The sequence below is a fragment of the Mustela putorius genome, unplaced genomic scaffold (assembly GCF_011764305.1).
Source record: "Mustela putorius furo isolate JIRA1106 unplaced genomic scaffold, ASM1176430v1.1 tig00000585_pilon_pilon_pilon, whole genome shotgun sequence".
Lineage (NCBI taxonomy): Eukaryota > Metazoa > Chordata > Mammalia > Carnivora > Mustelidae > Mustela > Mustela putorius.
In genome coordinates, this window is record NW_025421424.1 from 12,925,376 (window position 1) to 12,947,800 (window position 22,425).

The following is a 22,425-nucleotide window of genomic DNA, read 5'->3' on the forward strand; positions in this document are numbered from 1 at the left end:
AGGACTAAAATTTAGATATCTGCACATTCATTCATTTTCCATTCATTTATTCTAGTCCCTTATTTGGTATTCCAACTTCATCTGTTCATCTATCCATCTGTTCACTCCAGTGCTCTTTGTGTTGAATCCTAACCACATGTGAGTGCATGTCCTGTAATTAATTACTGGTAAACTGAGTGTGAGTTCACAAAACATTTCTAAACCTTTGCACTGAGACACTCCCCGAACTTCATACATACAGGCAAAAGGACTAACACTCTTATCTTAAAGTGTGAGTGTAAAATGTTGATCTTTAGCCTAGAGACACAGCAGAGGGGCTCTTGCAGGATGTTTGACCCATTTTGAAGCACAAGGAATAGGCCGAGTCATTCTGCTCAGTCATGAGGCCAATAGGCCAGGCCCTTCCTGAATGTCGCCTGACCTGAAGGGCAGCGTGACTCAGTGTTGGCTGATCTCTGCTCCTCCGAGGGTGATTCCCCAGCTTGGGGCAAAACGGAGGGGAGGCCAGCTTCAAAGCCTCTCTCGGCCTGTGGAAAAGCACAGTTTGGAGCGGGGCGGCTGCCAAGTCCACCACATGAATGTTCATTTTGCTTGGCTTGTGGTCAAGCAACAGCAAAAAAACAGGTTAAGAGTGAGTAATGGGTTACCCTGGCTCTTGGACTTTGTCAGCAGACACAGAGAGAGATCTGGTGTGCAGTGAGGGCCAGGATTCTACGTTGTGGATCTGTTTTCCAGGCCAGTTTGTGATCTGAAGCAAGAATGCTTTATTGGTTTCTATCTGAAATAGGTCTAAGGGAATGGTTTTAAACAGCCTCTTGATTCTTTCCTTTGTGCCACTGAAAGATCACTTAATTACTATTCAACTGCCATGTCACAGGCTGGCTGTCTCTCCTGAGGGCCAAAAGGGACAGAAATTGGAGATGGCTGAAGAGTCCAAGATGGTGTTATTAATTTCCTTAATGGCAGCAGCAGCAGTCATGGTAATAAAGAAGTGCAAGGTGGCACAAACAAAAGATGCCTGGGAAGAGGCTCCATCTAGAAGTGTCCAAACCCACCAAGGCCATGTATCATCAGTGATGCAGCCCAGGTGAGCTCTCAGCCAGCTTGCTTTTGCTGCCCCTTTTAAGGAAACCTGGTCTGGCGTCAACTCTAAGCTGCCCATTTTCTCCTATATTCCTTCGCTATGCAAATATAAACTTAGCCAGGGTGATAAAAACTGTCCTCCTAAAATATATGTACTTTAAGAGGTACCTCTGCATGCCTAAGGCAAGGAAGTGAAAATATAGAATTGGTCCTTTTTCTTTTTCCTTTTCTTAAAAAAATTTTTTTAATGTATTTATTTGACACAGAGAGAGAGAGAGGACAAGTAGGGGGAATGACAGGTGGATGGAGAGGGAGAAGCAGGCTCCCGCTGAGCAGAAACCCTGATGTGGGTTCGATCCCAGGATCTGACATCATAACCTGAGCTAAAGGCAGATGCTTAACCGACTGAGTCACCCAGGCGCCCCTAGAACTGGTTCTTAAGCATGCTAAAATTCTGTACTAACCCTTGTGCTAAGCCAGTGAGTGTGGAGAGGTCTATTACCAGGAGGGAAGGAATTAGAAGCTCCCAAAAGATGACTCTGGAGAAAGAGAATTGCTTAGAAAACAAACTTCCTGTGCTTGGAGGGAACAATGAAGTTCTAGGAGAATGGGGTGAATCCGTGTCAAGGGAGGAGCTGGAGTGGAATGAGGGAGAGAAGAGTGGCTTCTTAGACATTCCTGAAGGCCCAGGAAAGAGAAGCTCTTTCAGAGATTTTTTTTTTTTTTGGACTAGGGTGAAATAGAGGAAAACCAAAACTTGGGATAGACTTGGGGCCCAGTTAAGGGAGAGTTGGCTTCCACTGTGAGTAGGTGGTTAAATGAAACAGCTCTGGCATCAGCATGGAAATAACAGTGAAGGTGCATTAGCAAGGCAAACCTTCCCTGCCAAACCCTCTGCTTCCTTTCACCCCCATCCTCCTTTAGATTCCGAAAGCATCTTTTGTGTACCTCACTCATTAGAGGGCACTATTCTTCTTTTCTTTTTAAAAAGATTTTATTTATTTATTTATTTATTTATTTATTTAAGAGATTGAGAGAAAGAGAGAGCACACAGGCAGGGGAAGCAGTGGGCATAGGGAGAGGGAGATGGGCAGGCTCCCTGCTGAGCAAAGAGCCCAATGAGACGCTTGATCCCAGGATTCCGGGATTACAACCTTAGCCAAAGACAGCCACTTAACTGACTGAGCCATCCAGGTGCCCAGAGGGCACCATTCTTAACTATAGTCATATAGTATTTGGAGCCCAGGCTTCAAGATTCCATGTTCTAGGTTTAAATTCTAGCTATGACTCCCAGAAGTTTAGAAGATTTCTAAAGACCCTTGCTTACCAAAGGGATCCAGAATTTCTTGGAGAAATGGTTAATTCCAGGTGTGGGGCATGGAAAGATGCTCCTGGAATAAGTTATTGTGCCAGAAAACAGGGAAGGGCTCAAAGAATCATGATGACATGACCAAAAGATAAAGAACTTCCTTGGATTCCCTCTGGGAAACCCAGTCTGGGAAACATTTGAGCACCAAAAAACTGATGGCGCTGGGTTATAATATATTGATTAAAAGGGCCGCCTGGGTGGCTCAGTGGGTTAAGCCGCTGCCTTCGGCTCAGGTCATGATCTCAGGGTCCTGGGATCGAGTCCCATATCGGGCTCTCTGCTCAGCAGGGAACCTGCTTCCCTCTCTCTCTCTCTTTGTCTGCCTCTCTACCTACTTGTGATCTCTCTCTGTCAAATAAATAAATAAATAAATCTTAAAAAAAAAAAAAAGAATCAACAAACCCATGTAATACTCCAAAGAGGAAATGAGAGGTGGAAAGAGAAAGCTGTGTCTTCATAAAGAATGACAGCGGATAAATTTAGAAGGAATGATAGAACTAGAAAAATCTCTATTTGGCAGTCAACAATATAATAAATTATTCACATAAGGATCTTCAATGAGTACTGAATCTCATTGGATAAAAGATTTCTGAAGAACAGAATAAAGTATTTGAAACATCATCTTGCAGATTATTTTTTGCAATGGAGATATCTACTGGATAACACTTGAACCACAGGATCAAAATTAGTATGACTAGTATTGGGCCAAACTGATATTAGGTTCCTGATTTGATTTGATATAAAATAAAATACACATCTAAAGTCTTCAAACGTGTCAATGTCATCATTTCCAAAGAAGTTCTGCAGATGGCCAATGGGCACATGAAAAGATGCTCAACATCATTTATCATCAGGGAAACGCAAATCAAAACCACCATGAAATATCACCTCACACCAGAATGGCTGGTATCAAAAATATAAGAAACAACATGGTGAGGATGTGGAGAAAAAGGAAGCCTTGTGCATTGTTGGTGGGGATGTAAATTGTGAAAAACAGTATGGAGGTCTCTCAACATATTAAAAATAGAAATACCATATGATCCGGTAATTCCACTACTGGATATTTACTCAAAGAAAAGGAAAATGCTGATTCAAAAAGATACATTGACCCTTATGTTTACTGCAGCATTATTTATAATAGCCAAGATATGGAAGCAACCCAAATGTCCATCATAGATAAATGGATAAAGAAGATGTGGCACAGAATCAGACACACACACACACACACACACGAATATTACTCTGCCATAAAAAGGATGGTATTTTGCCATTTGCAACAACATGGACGGACTTAGAGGGTATTATGTTAAGTGAAGTAAGTCGGACACAGAGAGACAAATACCATAGGATTTCACTTATATGTGGAATCTAAAAAACAAAGCAAATGAATAAACAAACAAAAAGCAAAAACAGACTCATAAATACAAAGAACAAACTGATGGTTGCCAGAGGTGGGTGGAGTGGGCAAAATGGGTGAAGGGGACTGGGAAGTCAAAGCTTCGAGTCATGAAATGAATAAGTCATGGGGATAAAAGTTACAGCATAGGGAATGTAGTCAATGGTATTATAAAGGTAGTATGGTGATAGACAGTAGCTACAGTTATGGTGAGCACAGCATAATGCATGGAGATGTTCAATCACTGTGTATGTCATACACCTGAAACTACCATTGTGTGTCAACTCCACTTCAATTAAAAAAAAAAAGTCAACATCATGAGAAATTAAGAAAAAGAAAGCAAGGAGACTATTCTAGATTAAAGAAAACTGAAACAAAAGGAACATGATAACCGAAAACAATGCATAATCCTTAATGGGAACATAATTGGGGGGAAAACCCAACTATCTAGGATATTTTTGAGCCAGTTGTAGATTATGAGACATATATTACTGTACCAATAATATATTTCTTGGATGTGATAACGATGGTGTGATAATGTAAGAGCATGTCTAAGAAGGTACATGATGGTATATTTAGAGGTGAAATGTTAACAATTAACAAATCTAGGTGAAGTCTCTAATTGTAGTTTTTTTTTTCAACTTTTCTGTAGGTTTGAATTTTGTTAGAAGAAAAAAAATGTTCTAACCTTGGGCAAGTTTTTGAAACCTCACCAAGATTGTCTCCTTTCCTGCAATGATAGAAGACAGAATTGCCTTATTAAGCAATGTCATACTTTCAAAGAACAAATAGTAAGGCTTTAATACATATTGGTTACATTCTCCTCCCCACCTCTTCTGGATTACTAGAGGAGAATGTAAATTGCTAAGGACAGGGACTAGGTCTTTTTCATCTCTACACCCCCAATACTTTGTACATGGTGGGGTTCAAGACATGAAATAAAACTATGTATAAAATAATATTAAAATTTTGGTTTTCAATGGAGGACACCACAATAACATTTGAAGAGGATGCACTGTAATAATCTACTTTGTGTATGATTTCTACCACCAGATTCTAATAACCTGTATTAGTTTCTTATGTTCCCCAAATGGCTTGTTATACATTTTGATACTATGGCTAGAGGTACTCCACTTTGGTATCCACAAGAATCAGCTGAAGACCTTGTATATAATTTGAAGAGCTTGTGAAAATACAGGTTTCTGGGCCTCACCCCTGGAGTTTCTGCCTCAGTGGATCTGGAATGAGGCATGAGAATTTATATTTCTGACAACTTCTCAGGTCATGCTGATTATAATGCCGTTGGTCCAGAGGCTGCTCTTTGAGAACCACTGCTGATGGAGCTCAAGGAGCAGGGGGAGCCCAGGAAACAAGGGAAATGCTATAGCTCCCTATGCAGACTTTGGCAGGAATAAAAGGAGACTTCCTTCATCTGCATTAATGGAGTTTTTTGGAAAGTAAACCAAGAGACAAAAGGAGCTGTCATCCCATTAATATCCCCCTAGTTTAAAGTGATCTTCTCTCAACATTTAGATGATAACATTACATAGAGGAAGCATGGTTCCTAAATATCTACAAAATTATTATATATGATATGGTAATGATTAATATGATCATTGTATAGGGTACACTTTCACTGTAAATGTATACCCACATATTTGTAAGTGCATACGTGAAATCTAACATCTGCCTAGTCTGAGCCTTTACAAAGCAAAATGGGAATGAGAGAGAGAGAAAGAGAATCAACCTAACTACTTTAATTGGGATTTCCAAAACAACAAGAGCATAACCACAATAGTAAATCCCCTGCATTAATATATATTTCAACGGAGAGAGAAAACCAGGGCCAGGGAAGTTAGTAAATGATGTGGCCCAAATGAGAGCAAGACTGGAATAGAATGCCAGGTGTCTGGGCCTACAACTAGGTCATACTGCCTTGCTGCAGTTCCCGGAGTGCGATGGCTTTTTTGCTTCCTTTTCCAGGCCTCCTTCAGCACATGGAATAGAAATTCTGCCCTACTTCTTTCTTTCCAACCTGCAAAACTTTGAGCAGAATTTATAGTTTAAAAACTTACATAATCCAGAAAGTCAATTCTTGCTGAAAATGGGATAATGAGAATAATGGGATTTTGACTCGGAATTTTCTAAAGGAATAACACTTAACAAATTATAATATGTATATTTACTATCCCTCAAAGGAAAAAAATTACATTTTTAGAGCCTTCCAAAAAAATTTTAACTTCTCTTTTCTTGCTATTTGTGACAATGTTCTTTTTTTTTTAAGATTTTTTATTTATTTATTTGACAGAGAGAGATCACAAGTAGACAGAGAGGCAGGCAGAGAGAGAGGAAGGGAAGCAGGCCCCCTGCTGAGCAGAGAGCCCGATGTGGGGCTCGATCCCAGGACCCTGAGATCATGACCTGAGCCGAAGGCAGTGGCTTAACCCACTGAGCCACCCAGGTGCCCCGACAATGTTCTTTTTCCTTAAGTTTGGTCACCTGTGAGTAATAGAATAGCAGGAGGAAGGGTGTCTTTATAATACATACATGATCTCTAGAACATCCTTAAGGCTATTGTTCCTGCTTCTCCTAAGATGAGAATGCCCTTGCCATTTTTTAAAAGAATCATGTGTGCCAATCTGCCTAGACATCTTCTGTGCCTTTTCATGAGCCACAATCTTCATTTTCCAATACACTAATATTTTCTAAGCAAATCTAATAAAAACAATGGAAGAGTGAATAAGAAATAGGATAATCATTTCATTTTAAGGCATGCATCTTCCCTCACTGTTTTAATGAAGAGAAATGTCCTTTCCAAATCCCAGGAGTTGCTGAGAATGTGAACTATCCTGTATGGTATGTCTTTGGAATCCGGACAAGCTGAGCGCTGCCAAGGCGGAGAGACTCATTAACTAGTTGTGTGGATTAAATATATATTCCTCTAAACTTTGCAATACAATTACAACCACAGACTTCTTTTTCAGCTCCTTAATATAGTTACGTCACAGTAAGGATAACTATATAAATAGACCAGCTCACATGCTAATTTCATTACCTTTCGTATCTCCCCATTGTATATTGAATAGCAAATATTTCTATGACCCTTACTAAGGGCCAAGTACTGTTTTAAGTACTTCCACACATTAACTCACTTAATATTTAGAACAGAGGGCTTAAGTAACTTGCCCAGGGTCGCACGGAGGAAGGATTTACAATCAGAAAGTCTGGCTTTAGATCCCATGTTCTTCATTATTATTCACTACTGAGGGACGATCTTTGGATTTGGTTTTTATTTCTAACCTTGACTTCCACGAAATTCCTCAAGTACCTGCTGCTGCAGTCATATGGATTTACTTATTTTGGCCCACAGCGATCTTGGCACAGAGTCTAGGACACATTGCTGCAACCCGAAAGGATAGGTCTTCCTAGTCTTCCTTGCCTGTGTACATCCTTGCACACACATCCCTGTCAAAATCCTGCTCTTTCTTGAGAGCTCAGATAAAGTCCTATCTTTGCTGTGAAATCTTTCCAGATTGCTCAGGCAACGGTATTTCTCCTTTCCTGTGGTCAGAGCATTATTGTTAGAACCACTGTTACTGCACCCAGCACCAAACATGTAGCAGGCATTTCCGGTAACACTGAAATGAAGGCAAATGTGTATGAATGTTCAGTACACACTTACTTACATTTCCTGTGTAGACCGTCTATGTGCATATAGCCATTTGCCTCTGATTGTATGTAGTGACTGGTCTGGAGATCTGTGCTTTTCATATTGAGGAGGAAATATCGAGTATGGTCTCACATCCAATGTGGTGGCTAAGGAGTGCTCCATAGGTCATTAAGTTTGTCTCAGCATTACTGCTGAAGTAACAAAAGCAATTTAAATAATTTTTTTAAAGATTTTATTTAGTTATTTGAGAGAGAGAGATCACAAGTAGGCAGAAAGGCAGGCAGAGAGAGAGAGAGAGAGGAGGAAGCAGGCTCCCTGCCAATCATAGAGACTGATGCAGGACTCAATCCCAGGACTCTGAGATCATGACCTGAGCCAAAGGCAGAGGCTTAACCCACTGAGCCACCCAGGCGCCCCGCAATTTAAATAATTCTTAAGAAATCCTATAGTGCTTCCTGCATACATCAATCATTGGTGCTTTCCTTGGACCGCCTTCTGCAGTGGTATATGTATCATGTTTCCCCTTGTGAACTCCTTGGACAGGACTGAGTCATTTCTCCATATTCACTGTGTCTAAAATGGCAGGGGCTTAAAATACAAATGTTTGATGTTGATGGTTAGTGATAATGTCAAGATGATATCATCAAACACTGGAACATTGTGTCTTTAAAAACACTTATAATTATTGGAGGACTGCATGCATGAATGCATGGGGACTTAGAGATTATCTTATTCCAACTCATTATTTCATTATTCTAACTCATTCTAACCATTATTTCATTGGCAAGGAATCTCATATCCAAAGAGGTAAGGCCTTGCCTGTGATCTGGAGACTGAGTAGTGATGGAGCTGAGATTCAATCCCAGGCAATTTCTTTCATTGCTCATGGCATTTCTGCTCATCCACACAGCAAAATACAGGCCTTTGAAAGGAAATAATGGTTTCTTTAAAAATGCATTTAGGGGGGTGCCTGGGTGGCTCAGTGGGTTAAGCCTCTGCCTTCAGCTCAGGTCATGATCCCGGGGTCCTGGGATCGAGCCCGAGCCCCGCATCGAGCTCTCTGCTCAGCGGGGAGCCTGCTTCCTCCTCTCTCTCTCTGCCTGCCTCTCTACCTACTTGTGATCTCTGTCAAATAAATAAATAAAATCTTAAATAAATAAAGATCTTAAATAAATAAATAAATAAATAAATGCATTTAGGGGCACCTGGGTGGCTTAGTGGGTTAAGCCTCTGCCTTTGATCTAGGTCCTGATCTCAGGGTCCTGAGATTGAGCCCCGCATCAGGCTCTCTGCTCAGCAGGGTGCCTGCTTCCCTTCCTCTCTCTCTCCCCGCCTCTCTGCCTACTTGTGATCTCTCCCTGTCAGATAAATAAATAAAATCTTTAAAAAAATAAAATAAAATGTATTTAATTACATAGATTAACTGACACAGTCAAGGAACTATATAGCAGAGTTTTTCTAGACAGTCCCTCACCCTTCTCCATATTATCTTTCTTTCAGCTTGCTACCAAAAATCTTCAGGAAATCCATCAGTCCATTCCCTGCCTAATTGGTATATTCTGAACTTCATTCTGAAGTTCATCCTGAACTTCTTTCTTCAATAATTTAGAATCTCACAATGCCTTGGGCTCATGTCAGCAATCCCTGTCCAGCAGTGTAATGGAATTGGTTTAGGAAGATGAGCTAAATTTCATCTTCCTTTGTGGAATACCTTAAAAATTAAAAACAACCATGGTCGCTGTGTCACGATTTAACTGTTATTCTGACACATTGAAAATAGATGGTAGCAGAGACTTGGGGGATGGGAGAAGACAATCATTTAATTCAAAATTCTAATTAAGTGGATTCTGACTAGTTTAAATCTTGGAATTTTTCTATAATTTGTATATTGCAAAGTAATCCCAGATATAGATGCATGTGAAGTGAAATAAATGTATGTGAAATTTGGTAGAAAGAACAGAGGTTTTGGAATTAGAGAACCCTGGCTTTGCATCCCAGCTCTATACTGTCTGTGAGATGTAGTTATTTAATTTTTTTGAATCTCATTTTCTTTCCTGTAATATGGAGATAATAAGTATTTCGTGGAGTTGTCTTGCAGATTAAAATGCTCAATTCATGCTAGGCATTCTGTAAATTTTAGCTCCTCCCCTAAATCCTCCACCCTCTGTCTTCCCAGTAAAATAGAAGGTAGATTCATAATGTAATGCCATATACTGTAAATAATGGTAAAATATATATATATATACATTGATCTTGTATAAAACTAATGGCTCAACTAGCATGCTAATTAGATTCATATTGCTTGAAAATTTTTAAGGGATTAGGAAGACTCAGACATTTGTATAGAAAAGACAAAATGTTAATGGGATATCTTCTTTGGTTCCTTAATGTTGTCATTCTTTTTTTTTTTTTTTTAAGATTTTATTTATTTATTTGTCAGAGAGAGAGCGAGCACAGGCAGAGTCAGAGGGAGAAACAGGCTCCCTGCGGAGCAAGGAGCCCGATGTGGGACTCTATCCCATGACGCTGGGATGATGACCTGAGCTGAAGGCAGCTGCTTAACCAACTGAGACACCCAGGCATCCCAATGTTGTCATTCTTGACTAAAAATGACGAATCTTGCGGACAGGAGATATTGAACAAGTCGATTCTACTTACATTTTCTTTAAGTAATTTTTTTAAATATATTTTTTTAATTTTACAGAGCGAGAGCACATGTGGGGTGAGGAGGGAAGAGAGGGAGAGGGAAAAGTCTTTTTTTTTTTTAATTTATTTGACAGACAGAGATCACAAGTAGGCAGAGAGGCAGAGAGAGAGAGGAGGAAGCAGGCTCCCTGCTGAGCAGAGAGCCTGATTCGGAGCTCGATCCCAGGACCCTGGGAACATGACCCGAGCCGAATGCAGAGGCTTAACCCACTAAGCCACCCAGGTGCCCCAAGGGAAAGAGAGTCTTAAGCTGACTCCATGCCCAACATGAAGACCAATGTGGGGCTTGTGCTCATGACCCTGAGATCACAGCCTGACCCAAAACCAAGAGCTGGATGCATAATGGACTGTGCCACCCAGATATGCCCCACTTTAAGTAGTTTTTGCGAAGCTGTCCTCAGGGGCATGCATGAGTTATCCAAAGTTTCAAAGCAACTGGATGAAATGAAGGGTGATGTATATTTCTACTAATCAGCACAGCCATCCCATCTTGCTGTGACTGTCCTTGAGTTGCTTCTCTCTCGGGAGATGTTAGTGGAGCAGAATTCCAGCCTGGGGGAGAAGGGCACTCCTGGGCAGCAGCCTGTTCTGTCCTGGATGAGCCAAGTGGATTCCTCTTTGGGAGAGAGAGAAGTCGAGTTTCTATGACAATCCATGGCTGCTCTGCCAAGATTGCCAGCCAGGGTGCCTGGCTGTGCTAATTGCTATGCAGACATCCATTCATTAGACTTTGACCTAGAATTACCATCATCTTTCACAAGGTAGGCAATGAATCATTGTTTTTGGCCCTTGCCTTGTCTCCTTCGGCCTAGGTTTGATTTGGATCAGAAATGTAATCTCTGCAGATCATTACCCATCTCAGTCGGGAAGGTCCCTGAAGGGTAACTTTGGTAAGGTTTTATTTGAAATAGAGTTTTAGTTAATAATCTGAGAGCCCAGAGAGAACTGGTTGTAACCCAGCTCAGCCACTCAATGGCTCTGTGATCTTAGACAAATTACCTGACTCCTCTAAGCCAGTTATTTTATCTGTAGAATGAGGGTAACAATATTTTTGTCCTCACAGGATTAGGATCGCCATGGGTCGTGGGCAAGGATGAGGCGGGAAGATCTCTGATGCCTTTGCGGGCAACTGGAAGGAGAATGTACAGCTAAATGGATGGAGACCTGGCTGGCTGGCACCTGAGTCCCCACACTTGTAGCCAGCCACCATCTAGACTAAACAGTTCTCTCTTTGGTTGTCCTCATCCTTAGTGATTCAATGTATTTCCCTTCCTTCACCCTTTTCCCTCCTCGAATTTGAGAATACTGAAAGCTGTGAAGAAACCTGTAACAACCAAGTAGCAATGTGAATTCACAACAGGCTTTGTTACTTCTCTCAATGACCAGTACTTCCAGGGTTCATTTTATGTTTTTGTATAATTCTCATTTTATATTCTCACCTTGCTCTTAAAATTCAATAGAGAACTGTAGATGTTGAGGGCTTTACTGTGGTTGGCTTAAAATGGAATACCCTAGGAGGAAGTAAGTTCAGGTGCATCCTACTTAAAGAGGTCAAAAGAATCACCAGGAGTAAACATCCATTGAGAACTTAACATACGCCAAATACTTTGGCCATAGAGATGGCAATAGAGAGAGCAGGGCTATAGAGTATGATGTTCTATCAAGGTCACATCACAGTTGCAAAGAACTGGGGCAGGTTTGAATCCCAACTCTGTGGTGTCACCTCTCTGAGCTTCATGTTTGTAATCTGCAAAATTAAGCAGTGCCTCTAATGCTTAGCCCAGGGTCTTGGATAGTAAATAATAACATTTATTTTTCTTTTCTATGCACCCAGTGTGAACTTTGCTATTGGAGTCCAGGTATGAAGCCACTGGAAATGAGCGCTCAAGTTCCTCCAGAAAACTTTTTAGAGTGAGGTGGGAATTCAGCACCACTAATTTTCCATGGACCATTTTAAAAAGGGCAGTGTGATGGCAAAACCATTTCTAAGTGGGATTTTATTGACGTAAAAAAACAAAAAATAACAACAACAACAACAACAAAAAACTGCACATGAACATAGAAAAAAAACTTTGGAAGTTTCTGTATTTTGAAAAATATAGTGAAAATCCTATATTTTAAATGAAGATTAATTTTTTCCCTTGTGGTTACACTGTGACGTTGAATGAAACCAATTAATTCCCACTGTGTCCAGCTAAACATCATTGTCTCATTAATGCTGGAGCCAACACTGCCCCAACTGTGACTCACTAGGAGCAGTTGTATAAGTGGAAGGATTTTACCTTTCTGCATGGTTAGCTGTCCCAACCTTTGATTTTTCTCTGAGAACATTGATCCTAGTGTCTACTATACAGGAGCATTTTTTTTTTTTTTTTTTTGGCCAGGATATTCAAACAGCCTGTATATGAAGAAGTAATTTTTTTTCCTCCAGATGCATTAAAAAATAAATAAATAAATAAATAAACCAGTTATTAGTCCTTTTCCCTACCCCCACTTTTTTCTGCTGTAGTTCTCTACCTCTTCTACAAGGAACAGGAACCCAGCCCCTAAAAGTGCTGGGCAGGCAGCGAAGTCTCAACATGTTGCTGGTGTGGGAGGGGGTTCTGTGCAAGCAAGCTGGCTGCCACATCTGGGGGAGGTCTGGGTGATGAAAGATGGCAGCTGAGATGATGGGAGAGGAGTCAGTTTCCGGGAGGCAGGGGCAGGCTCCTCTCCTGTTCCCCTCCCCTCGATCCAAATACCATTTGTGTGAATCAGCTGCCACTTGGCCTCAAGGGACTTTGTGGCCAGATGCTCCCCTTCCCCCTTCTTGAAGCAAGAGCCAACCCCCCTCCTGGCCTCCCCACCTGCAGAAGAAGTCCTCTAGGGCCACATGACTGTTGTAGGGCCTGTAGGACCCAGCAGGATTTTCTCTCATGCAGAATGTTTTAGGACTTTGAGGGTAAAAATAAAGGGACTAGAATTGTTCTGAGTCACAGCGGTGAGCATCTTTGCTGGCACTTCCTCTAACACTTGAGCCCTTACTGTGTGTGGGTCTCTAGGCTAAATGCTTGATCTGCCCTATCTCATTTACCTTCACAACAACCCTAGGAGACACCTACTGTGTGCCTCTGGGGACAGGAGAGGCAGGGTTTCAACTCCAGACCCATGGTGCTGTATTACTTCCCTTTATAGATAAAGAATCTGGAATGTGAGGTACAGGGAAATCCTGCTCTTTGTAAGCCTGAATATGTGGGTTGTAGAGGAACCAGAAGAGTCCTGAGGTTGGAGTCTCGCCTAACCACTGGAGGGCAACAGGGTGAAGCAGAAGAGCCCCCGAGGCCTCTGCATTGCCCTTAGAACCCTCCCATTCTCCGGGAAAATTGCCAGTGGGGATACCGTGTCAGAAATGATAGGAAGTTTCCAGCCAAGGTTTGAGCAAGTGGCCCTAAACTGCTGCCTCTTGCTGCAGCAGATACTGCCGTGCATCCCCTGGTTGCGGTGGCTCGTTGCTCTGGGGGGCTCTGCCTCATGCATCTGATACTGCCCTGAGTAATTCCAGAATGCCACTTTGGTGAGTGGATTCCACCTTGTTGCTGCTGCCCTGACCTTGGTCTCCGGGGTGACTCAGCAGGTCCATGTTATTGCCCTCACGCCTATGATTCTCATGGTTTGCCCAAAATGCTTCTCATCACCTGGATTAGCACCCGAAAGAGCCTCTGTTAGCACACGTTTACAGAATTTTCCATTCTGCGCCCAGTCTTTCCCATCTGCTCCTCCTACCCCCATACCATTTTGAAGCAACTTGGAAATTCTAATGAACTTTGTACAAAGCTGAAACCTTGGTATCTCTATCTCCTTCGTCTGTCTTTCCCTTGTTGGTTGCGCTTCTGACCATTAAACCAGATTCACAAGATTACAGAGATGCATGAACTACAACACATTATATTAGGGTTGTTTGGTTGTAAGCAAAGAAACTAAACCTGGCTAACTTAATACCTTAAAAACTCTAGAGAAGGACTCTCTGGAGAAAGAGGAAGAGGCAGTAGGGAGAAAGGAGGGAGAAAACTCCAAACATTCTTGTTCTGTCATTTTACTAGATATTTAGTTTTCGGGAAGGAGACTGATGTCTTAACTTGTGTTTCCTTGGTAGGGCGCCATTGTTGACCATCCACCAAGACCACATGCCCTAAAGGAGTCCTTAGATGAAGGGGAAGTGAACGCCCCCCAGGCACAAATGACAAATGTCCACCAAAGGGTAGGGGATATACCTTGATCTCTTTCTAAAGCATCTCTAGACATTACTGTCAAAACTTCTACTTTCTTTGTAACTTAGGGTTCAACTTTGTGGGTAGTAAAATGAAAGAGTTTTGTCTAAAAATGAAAGTTTCCAATGAATTATGGCTTTAACTCAAAACTTACTATTTGAGTATTTCAAGCTTGGAACCGCACAGTGGCATTTATGAGCATACCGATCAGGGACGTGTAAGAACCTGTGTGCTCTGGGGCCGCACGCAGAGGTTTTTTTGTATCCTGTTAGTTTAGACAGCTTTAAGATGTTTAGACAGACATGCTTAAGGTTGAACCTCTCCATCTCTCATGAGTGCCCACACACAGGCTCACTGTTTGCATTCGTAATGTTTCCTTGGGCAAGTATGGCCTTATGCTAATCATCATCGTCATCGTCATCATCATCTATTAGGGGACTGCCCTTTCTGGAGTATCTCCCAGGATCTTGGACATGGGTCTCCCCATCTCTGTTATCATGAGGTTCCCTATGTTCCCAAGTTAGTTCTGCCAAGGTCTTTTTAACAGTTGGTTTCTTCAGCTTTCTTCCTCTGAGAAGCCAGGCCCTGGAGGTCTCATAACACAGTCTGCAGTCCGCTAGCTCCTCTGAGAGGGCTGTGGAAACTCGCTCTGACACAGTTCAGTAGAAAATGGAATTCGGCATGAATTCTGAATTCTAAGAAGTCTCATTAGCAAGATATCAAAAGCAGCTTATTCTAAAGTGCTTTTGCCCATCAGGCATGGGCTTTGAGGACAGCCTTCTTGTAAGGCTCCAGATTCCTCTGTAGACCTTTTTACTGCTTGGCCCTGTCTTCTGCCCTCATCGCTAACCATTAGCTTCACACAATCCTTTCCTTTCCCTCCACACACACGGTATTTCTGTCCCTCCATAGAACTTATTGGCCTCTGCTGTTTTTGTGTATCCTTAGGCTTCTGAGTTTGTGTACATGCTACTTTATTCTTATAACGCCCGTCCATCTACTTTCCCACGAAGCACACACCTTCTTTTACCCACCTCTTCACCTCTTCACAACCACTACCGCCGCCATCACACATCTCTGCCCACACAGCTGGTCTCTCCCTCCCTCTGTGTGTTGGCAGCAGTCTGAATCTACCTCTACCCTGGCACTCCTTTTTTCATAATTGTGCTTTTGGGTTGTCTCCTCCACTGGACAATAAGCCTTGGCACACAGCACATGTTCAGTCAGTCTGAATGATCACAGTGGGAAGGTAATTTAGGCAAAATGCAGTCAACATAAATTTATAGAGGTCACAAAAGATCCAAATTAATTTTCAGAACCTAAAGCTACTGACAACAGGACTTGAATTGAGAAGATGTCTTGATGCTAAAGAATTTGATGTTTGTTGTATTCTTTTTTCTTTTGGTTAATAAGAAATTTATTATTAATTATTATTAATTGTTAATTAAGAGCTATTTTGCAGGAGCTATGGTTGTAGGCTGGGAAACTAATGGAAATGAGTCCCAGGTGCTATAAAACTCCACAAAGACTAAAATCACCCTGTACTATTAAGAAAGCAAACAACGTATTGTGCTTCCCACTTTGCTGCTGGAACTAACCCTTTACTCTGTGACTTAAGACTGCTTTGTGAAAGAAAAGAGTGCCCCTAAAAACTTGTTAGAGATAGCCCATTTGAGTGAAAAATGCAGATGACTTTTATCTTGGACTTAAATCCTAAAAACTTCTTGAAGTGTTTTGGAAAACCCTAGCTTCAGCTGGCAAAATGTTAGCACCCTAAAAGGAGAAGAGGAAGAGTGAGTTTTGGATTTAGTACAGCACAAAGGAATTCAGAGCCCTATTTATCTCTGATTCTGACATTTCTACATATAACCTACATGTCATCCTCATTTTAAAATGTAATCACTTTTAAAAGCATCCCATTTAAAAATAATCACAGGATGATTATATTTGCAAAGTACAGAAAACATCCATACTTTATTCAAAGGCAGATTTTCGTATAGATATTACCAAGAATACAGCTGTCATGTCTTTGTCCCTCATTAAGTTAGATAATATCAGGTCAACAGTGTCCCTCCTTTGGGCCGCTGCTTCATGGTTTTTGAGAGGCTAGAGAGATTTCCTTAGGATTCTCTCTCTCTCTCTCTCTTTTTTTTTTTTTTTAAGATTTTATTTATTTATTTGACAGAGAGAGATCACAAGTAGGCAGAGAGGCAGGCAGAGAAAGAGGGAGAGACAGACTCCCCACTGAGCAGAGAGCCCGATGTGGGGCCGGATCCCAGGAACCTGGGATCATGATCCGAGCCAAAGACAGAGGCCCAACCCACTGAGCCACCCAGGTGACCCTTCCTTAGGATTCTTGAAAGTTCCAGAGAGTTTATTTCCTCTTGATCCATTCTAAGTCAATCTCATATAAACCTAAGTTAACTAGGTTCAAACACGTGGGTTTCCATTGTGGTGCAAAAATTCCCATTTCCAACAAGTATTTCAGGAGTCAAAGAAAATTTTGTGATTTATCATATAATCCCATTGGCTTGGCCCTCAGGCTTCTAAGTGTTCTCTCTCTTTTAATTTTTTTCTCTCCAAACTTTGTCCTTGAGGGTCTTGGCTTCTGCTTCAAGTGGGCTCATTAAGAAATCTTCTCAAGGGGCGCCTGGGTGGCTCAGTCGTTGGGCATCTGCCTTCAGCTCGGGTGGTGATCCCGGGGTCCTGGGATCAAGCCCCACATCGGGCTCCTTACTCTGCAGGAAGCCTGCCTTCTCCCTCTCCCATTCCCCCTGCCTGTGTTCCCTCTCTTACTGTGTCTCTCTCTGTCGAGTAAATAAAATCTTCAAAAAAAAAAAAAAAGAAATCTTCTAAAAATGATGGGGCTTGCCTTTCTACTGGCCAGAAGAGGTTCTAACCTTAGGCCCTGTGCTGTAGTGCTGTAGCAAGACCATCCTGGCCCTCCTGCAGCTGTACTCCCCCTCCCCCCCATACACACACCAAGAAGAGGGCATATGGCCAGGGGATGTGTCCACAGGGAATCCACATTCCCCCCACCCCCACCCTTTTTTACAGTGTGCTTCAGGTACCTAGGATTCCCAAGTTTCCTGCCAGAACTCCCTCTGGCTTGCTTCCAAAGGCCTGCACATGGCTCTTTGGCTCACCTATTTTGTCTTCTCGAGGGCTGATGTGCAGCTGACATGTTCACTCCCAGGACTGATGGGGGTCAAGTTTGTGGGTAGACTTGTGGACAGAACTGAAGTGTCTATGTGTATGTGAGTGGGGCTGCTGTAGGGTGGGACAGAGCCAGGCGTGTGAGGAGTAGGAGAAGGGGACCATAGTTTCTGGGCCATGGACAGGAGCCAGACTGGATCTCCCTGGTCCTTGACATTTGGTTGAGAAACTCCAAGTTGTCTGAGGGTCTTAATTCTATCATGGAACCCCCAGATCATCAACAAAATGCATTTATCAAGGTGATGTGAAGAGCACATTTTATTCAACAGTTAGTTTGATTTATAACTTTTAAAATTTTAGATATATGATGTGTGGCTTCCATTTGTACTCTTGCCCTAGGCTGACCCACTGTGATTAAAATGTATTTCCCTTCTGGTTTTTAGACTATAACAACTTTTTCCCATCTCGTGACATGTGGGTTTGCTTAAAGGAGGTTACCCTTGGATTTAAAGGCAAGATGGAGTATTTATAAATAATCAGAGAATCTTGGTGCTGCTAAGCTAACTGTGTTTCTAAACAACTTTTTGAGACCTTCACATATAAAAGATACAGTAAAAATACAAAATATAATCATTGTTATATATCCTATTAAATGAATCAAGAGAATTTACAAAATGAATACTTACATAAATTATAGGTTATATAAATATAAGAAAACCTTAATAGAGTACTAAGTGAAAAAAATAAGTTATATAATAGGGTGTAGAGTAAAATGGCACTTTTATTTAAAAAAAATATTTATCATAAGAAAAAAATGGAAAGAAGGCACACTAAAATATTAAAGGTCTTTGGATGAACTTCCTAGTTATTTTATATTTAATATATTTTGAACTATTCTGTATTGATCATATATTCCTTTTATAAAATAAAATTAAAATAATTATACAGAAGGAAAATACTCCAGAGCCAGGGTAGTAGAAGACATTGTTGGGCTTCTTTTCCCTGTTGATTATATACCAATAAAATGGTTATGTTTTGTGCTATGTTTCACTCAAGGAAATATTTTTTTTTACAGGGCCAGTTCTGTAGGGCCTGGGAGGTTTCTGCTGAGTTTATACAGTGTATGTTTCATTTAATTTCAATTTTACAGAAGGTCAAGAATCAAGTCAATACACATGGATGCAATCAAGGAAGCTTTTCACTTTATCTGGACCTCCTGTGCTGGGATGTTTGCTGGCTTCTTTTAAATATAAAGAAGTTAGTGGACTCAGAATTTCACAAATCATTAAAGAGCATCAAGGCTTCCATCATAGTTTATTTATTCTGTGGTCATTAAACAAAATGTTGGCACATATTCAGATTGGCATACTTTTTTGCAGTTGTTACACAGGTTTTCCTGAAACATGAACAAAGGTTTTAAATACATGATTTGCTGAGACAGTTCTGTAGATCACAGGCTGACTAGCTTTTGCATGAGTGGTTTTCATAAACAGATTGTTTATCAGTTTCCTGTTAAGAGAACGAAATATTTAGATTTTAAATTTCTTTACTAATTATCTCTATCAACCCCTAATAGAGTTCATGTGATTATACTACTTGGTGACATCTTCAGCCATTGCATTTTATTGGCTGAAGTATTTTCTACAACTTGAATTTTTTACGAACATAGAAGGCTTGGGCGCCTGGGTGGCTCAGTGGGTTGGGCCTCTGCCTTTGGCTCAGGTCGTGATCCTGGAGTCCTGGGATGGGGCCCTGTGTCAGGCTCTCTGCTCCACAGGGAGCCTGCTTCCCTCTCCCTCTCTCTCTGCCTGCCTCTCTATCTACTTGTGATCTCTCTCTGTCAAATAAATAAACAAAAAATCTTAAAAAAAAAAAAAAAAGATACCTGAAAAAAATTGTCAAGCCAGATGCTCTCCTGTTAGAGAGATCCTCAGTCTGGCTGACACATGGGAGAGCCAATTAACTAGTTAATTCGTTGATTTATTAAGGTTGATCATTCAAAAAAAAAAATCTCCACTGAATATTGCAGTATTTAGAACTCTCAGGAATTTCTTTTGAAGTGACAAGCTCTTCGTGAATATATTTTATGTTCCTGTTACGATGCAGTTAGGAAAACTGGAAGCAAAAGGCAACAGGACTTACAAGGAGAAATAGGGGTGATGGCATGTGTCGTGGGCTGATCTTGGGTTTTGGTATCAGGCAGACCTAGGTTTGAATTCTGGTTCTGCTACTTATTGGCTTGATTGTATGATTATGGGCAGTTTTTTTAGTTATCAAAAGCTTTGCCGAAAAGTTTAATAAAAGCCACCTTCCAGACTAGGAGTGAGTATAATGCATAATGTGTATCTGGCACAGGGTTGAGGGAAGGTGGATAAGAGGAACACAATGGGAAATGGCACAAAAGCAGTGAGGGGAGGGGAGGGAAGGAGGAAAGAGATGGTGCTTGAAAATGGACAGCAAACAATTCCCAGTGGGGTTTTAAAGTTTCTTTGTATTCTAAAGACCTTTATTTAAATAACCTTTAACTTTTCTGTTTTGGGAGTCCTTGTTCTTCAGTGTTTCCATGCAGTCTCCAATTTCAACCACTAATCCTCCTGGCTTTCCTCTGGAGTTTTATACTTCTCTTTCTGGGTGTGGGTACTAGGAGTGCGAACAGCACTCCTTGCCCGTGGAGAGAGTAGAAGTGAGAGTGACATCACTCTTGCTCTTCCCTTCTCTTTGTAGCTAGTCAAGAGAAAGAGAGGGGCACCTGGGTGGCTCAGTGGGTTAAAGCCTCTGCCTTCGGCTCAGGTCATGATCTCAGGGTCCTGGGATTGAGCCCCGCATCGGGATCTCTGCTCGCCTCGCTGTCTACTTGTGATCTCTGTCTGTCAAATTAATTAAAAAAAAAATTTAAAGAAGAGAAAGAGAAGTGAGCAACAGAGGACAATTTAAATATACATTCCTAAATATATGTTACTGACCAAGCATGCTGCAGAGAGCTCATACCATAGTGATTGTTAATACTCTAAGAGTATCTACTGTGTTCCAGGCACAGGTCCAGGAATTTTACACATATTAATTTATTAACATCACAGCAACTCAGTCCAGTAGATACTAATTTATCCCCACTCCACAGATAAAAGTACGGAGAGGTTATGTCCAAAGATACAGAACTAGAAAGTTGACAGATCTAGGAGTTGAACCTACACAATCTGACTTTAGCAAAAGCTTTGTAACCACGGTGCTATTCAATCTCACAATAGTTAAAGGCATTAGGTCTTGAGTACTTGAATAAATAACTTGGAAAATATGTAGAGATTTATATGACTGGCTGAGAGTAGGAGGAGGAATGGAATAGTTCCAAGATGGGGGACCACAGCAAGTAAAAGGCTGGGGTGACATGAGCCAATGGTCTTTGTTGTATTGGAGAAGTGGAAAATAAGATTGGATTGACAATTTGGAGCCAAATTATTCTCAAAATGTGTAATATAGTCTCTTCTGAAGAGTCTCCAACAGGATAGACTACAAGGAACCCCTGAAGATTCAGAGTTAGGCAACATGGTAAGTAGATACCACGGGAAAAGTGAATTAACAAGATTACAGATTGTACCTAAAAGGATAAGATTCAAGTAAGATGAAAAACAAAACAAACAAATAAAAAGTGTTTGATGATAGTTCAGATGAAAACAATGTAGTCAAATCTTTCATGGTTTTGAGTCTATTGGACTGGGAGAGAGTATGGTGCCTTCGGAATCAGAATTTTGAGTTGGAAGGGACTTAAGAAAAAAAAAATCTAGTCCAACTCACTTAACCAGTTAGTCAAGAAAAACCAAAGCCCAAGAGGTTGCTCCAGGACACATGGGCAGATGTGGGGAGTCAGGGTTAGAACTCTGATATTTTTGTGGTCTAAGTGTGTTACCCTGATACTGAACTTCTATGACTTCTAGATACTCTCTGGAACTTAGAACATTGTTGCAAGCGGATGCCATGTGGATGGGCTGTGTGTGAGGCCAGTGAGGCATTCAGGATGGTACTTGCCTGTAATCATGACCAGCTGTTTAACTGAAGTGGGAAATTGAGAAGAGGAGTTATTTTAGGTAAAACATACCAGAATTTCTTCTTCCTTCTCTCTCTCTCTTTTTCTTTTCTTTCTTTTTTCTTTTCTTTTCTTTTTTTTTTTTTAACCAGATCCTTTTTTGATGGGAGAGGAGCACAGATAATGACTTTGCATGTAATGGTTTTTTTGAAAGTAAAAAAAGAATGTCAACTGTGTTAAAGTTTGTTCTGAGAAGTAAGGAGATTTGGATGAATACTGACTGAAACCAGTTTACTTTAAAGGGAGAGTGTTTTTCTTTTCATTTTAGAGATTCAGAACTTTAGATATAATGCACGCAATTTTACTAAGCATTGACGAGTTCATTAGTCACTTAGAAACTCTATCAAATTCACTTTAATTTGAGGAGTCTGTGTTAATGAATGATTTTCTGTATATCCTGATAATTCTGTATAATCCTCTGTTGAATTTCTGATACATGTTATCTTCTGAGATAATTAGGTAGAGTCAGAGGACAGCAATGGTTCTGCAAGATTAATTTATTACTTTTCTTCTACATAGAAGCCTCAGGGTTTAAAACACTCCATGGTTGAATATTTACTCCTTATTTAATTGAAGTTACAAGTTATTTGTCTAAAACAAATCAAGATTAAGTATTCCATGGTGACATGAAAGTTTTCTTCTGGCATGTGTTGGTGAGAACTTGGGCACTGGCTTTTCTTTATGGAAAAAAAAACCCTTTTTATCTCATGCTGTGAACTT

At 40.9% G+C, this 22,425-nt stretch overlaps 1 long non-coding RNA gene across 1 annotated transcript in view; it reads left to right on the forward strand.

Annotated features, from left to right (window-relative positions):
• LOC101687235 overlaps positions 1-4,787 on the forward strand; it is a 38,450-nt gene extending 33,663 nt beyond the window's left edge. Inside the window, exon 4 of the long non-coding RNA XR_001177101.2 lies at positions 4,501-4,787. This is a non-coding gene — a long non-coding RNA (uncharacterized LOC101687235). The remainder of the gene's footprint in view (positions 1-4,500) is intronic.
• Positions 4,788-22,425: the final 17,638 nt, after the last annotated feature.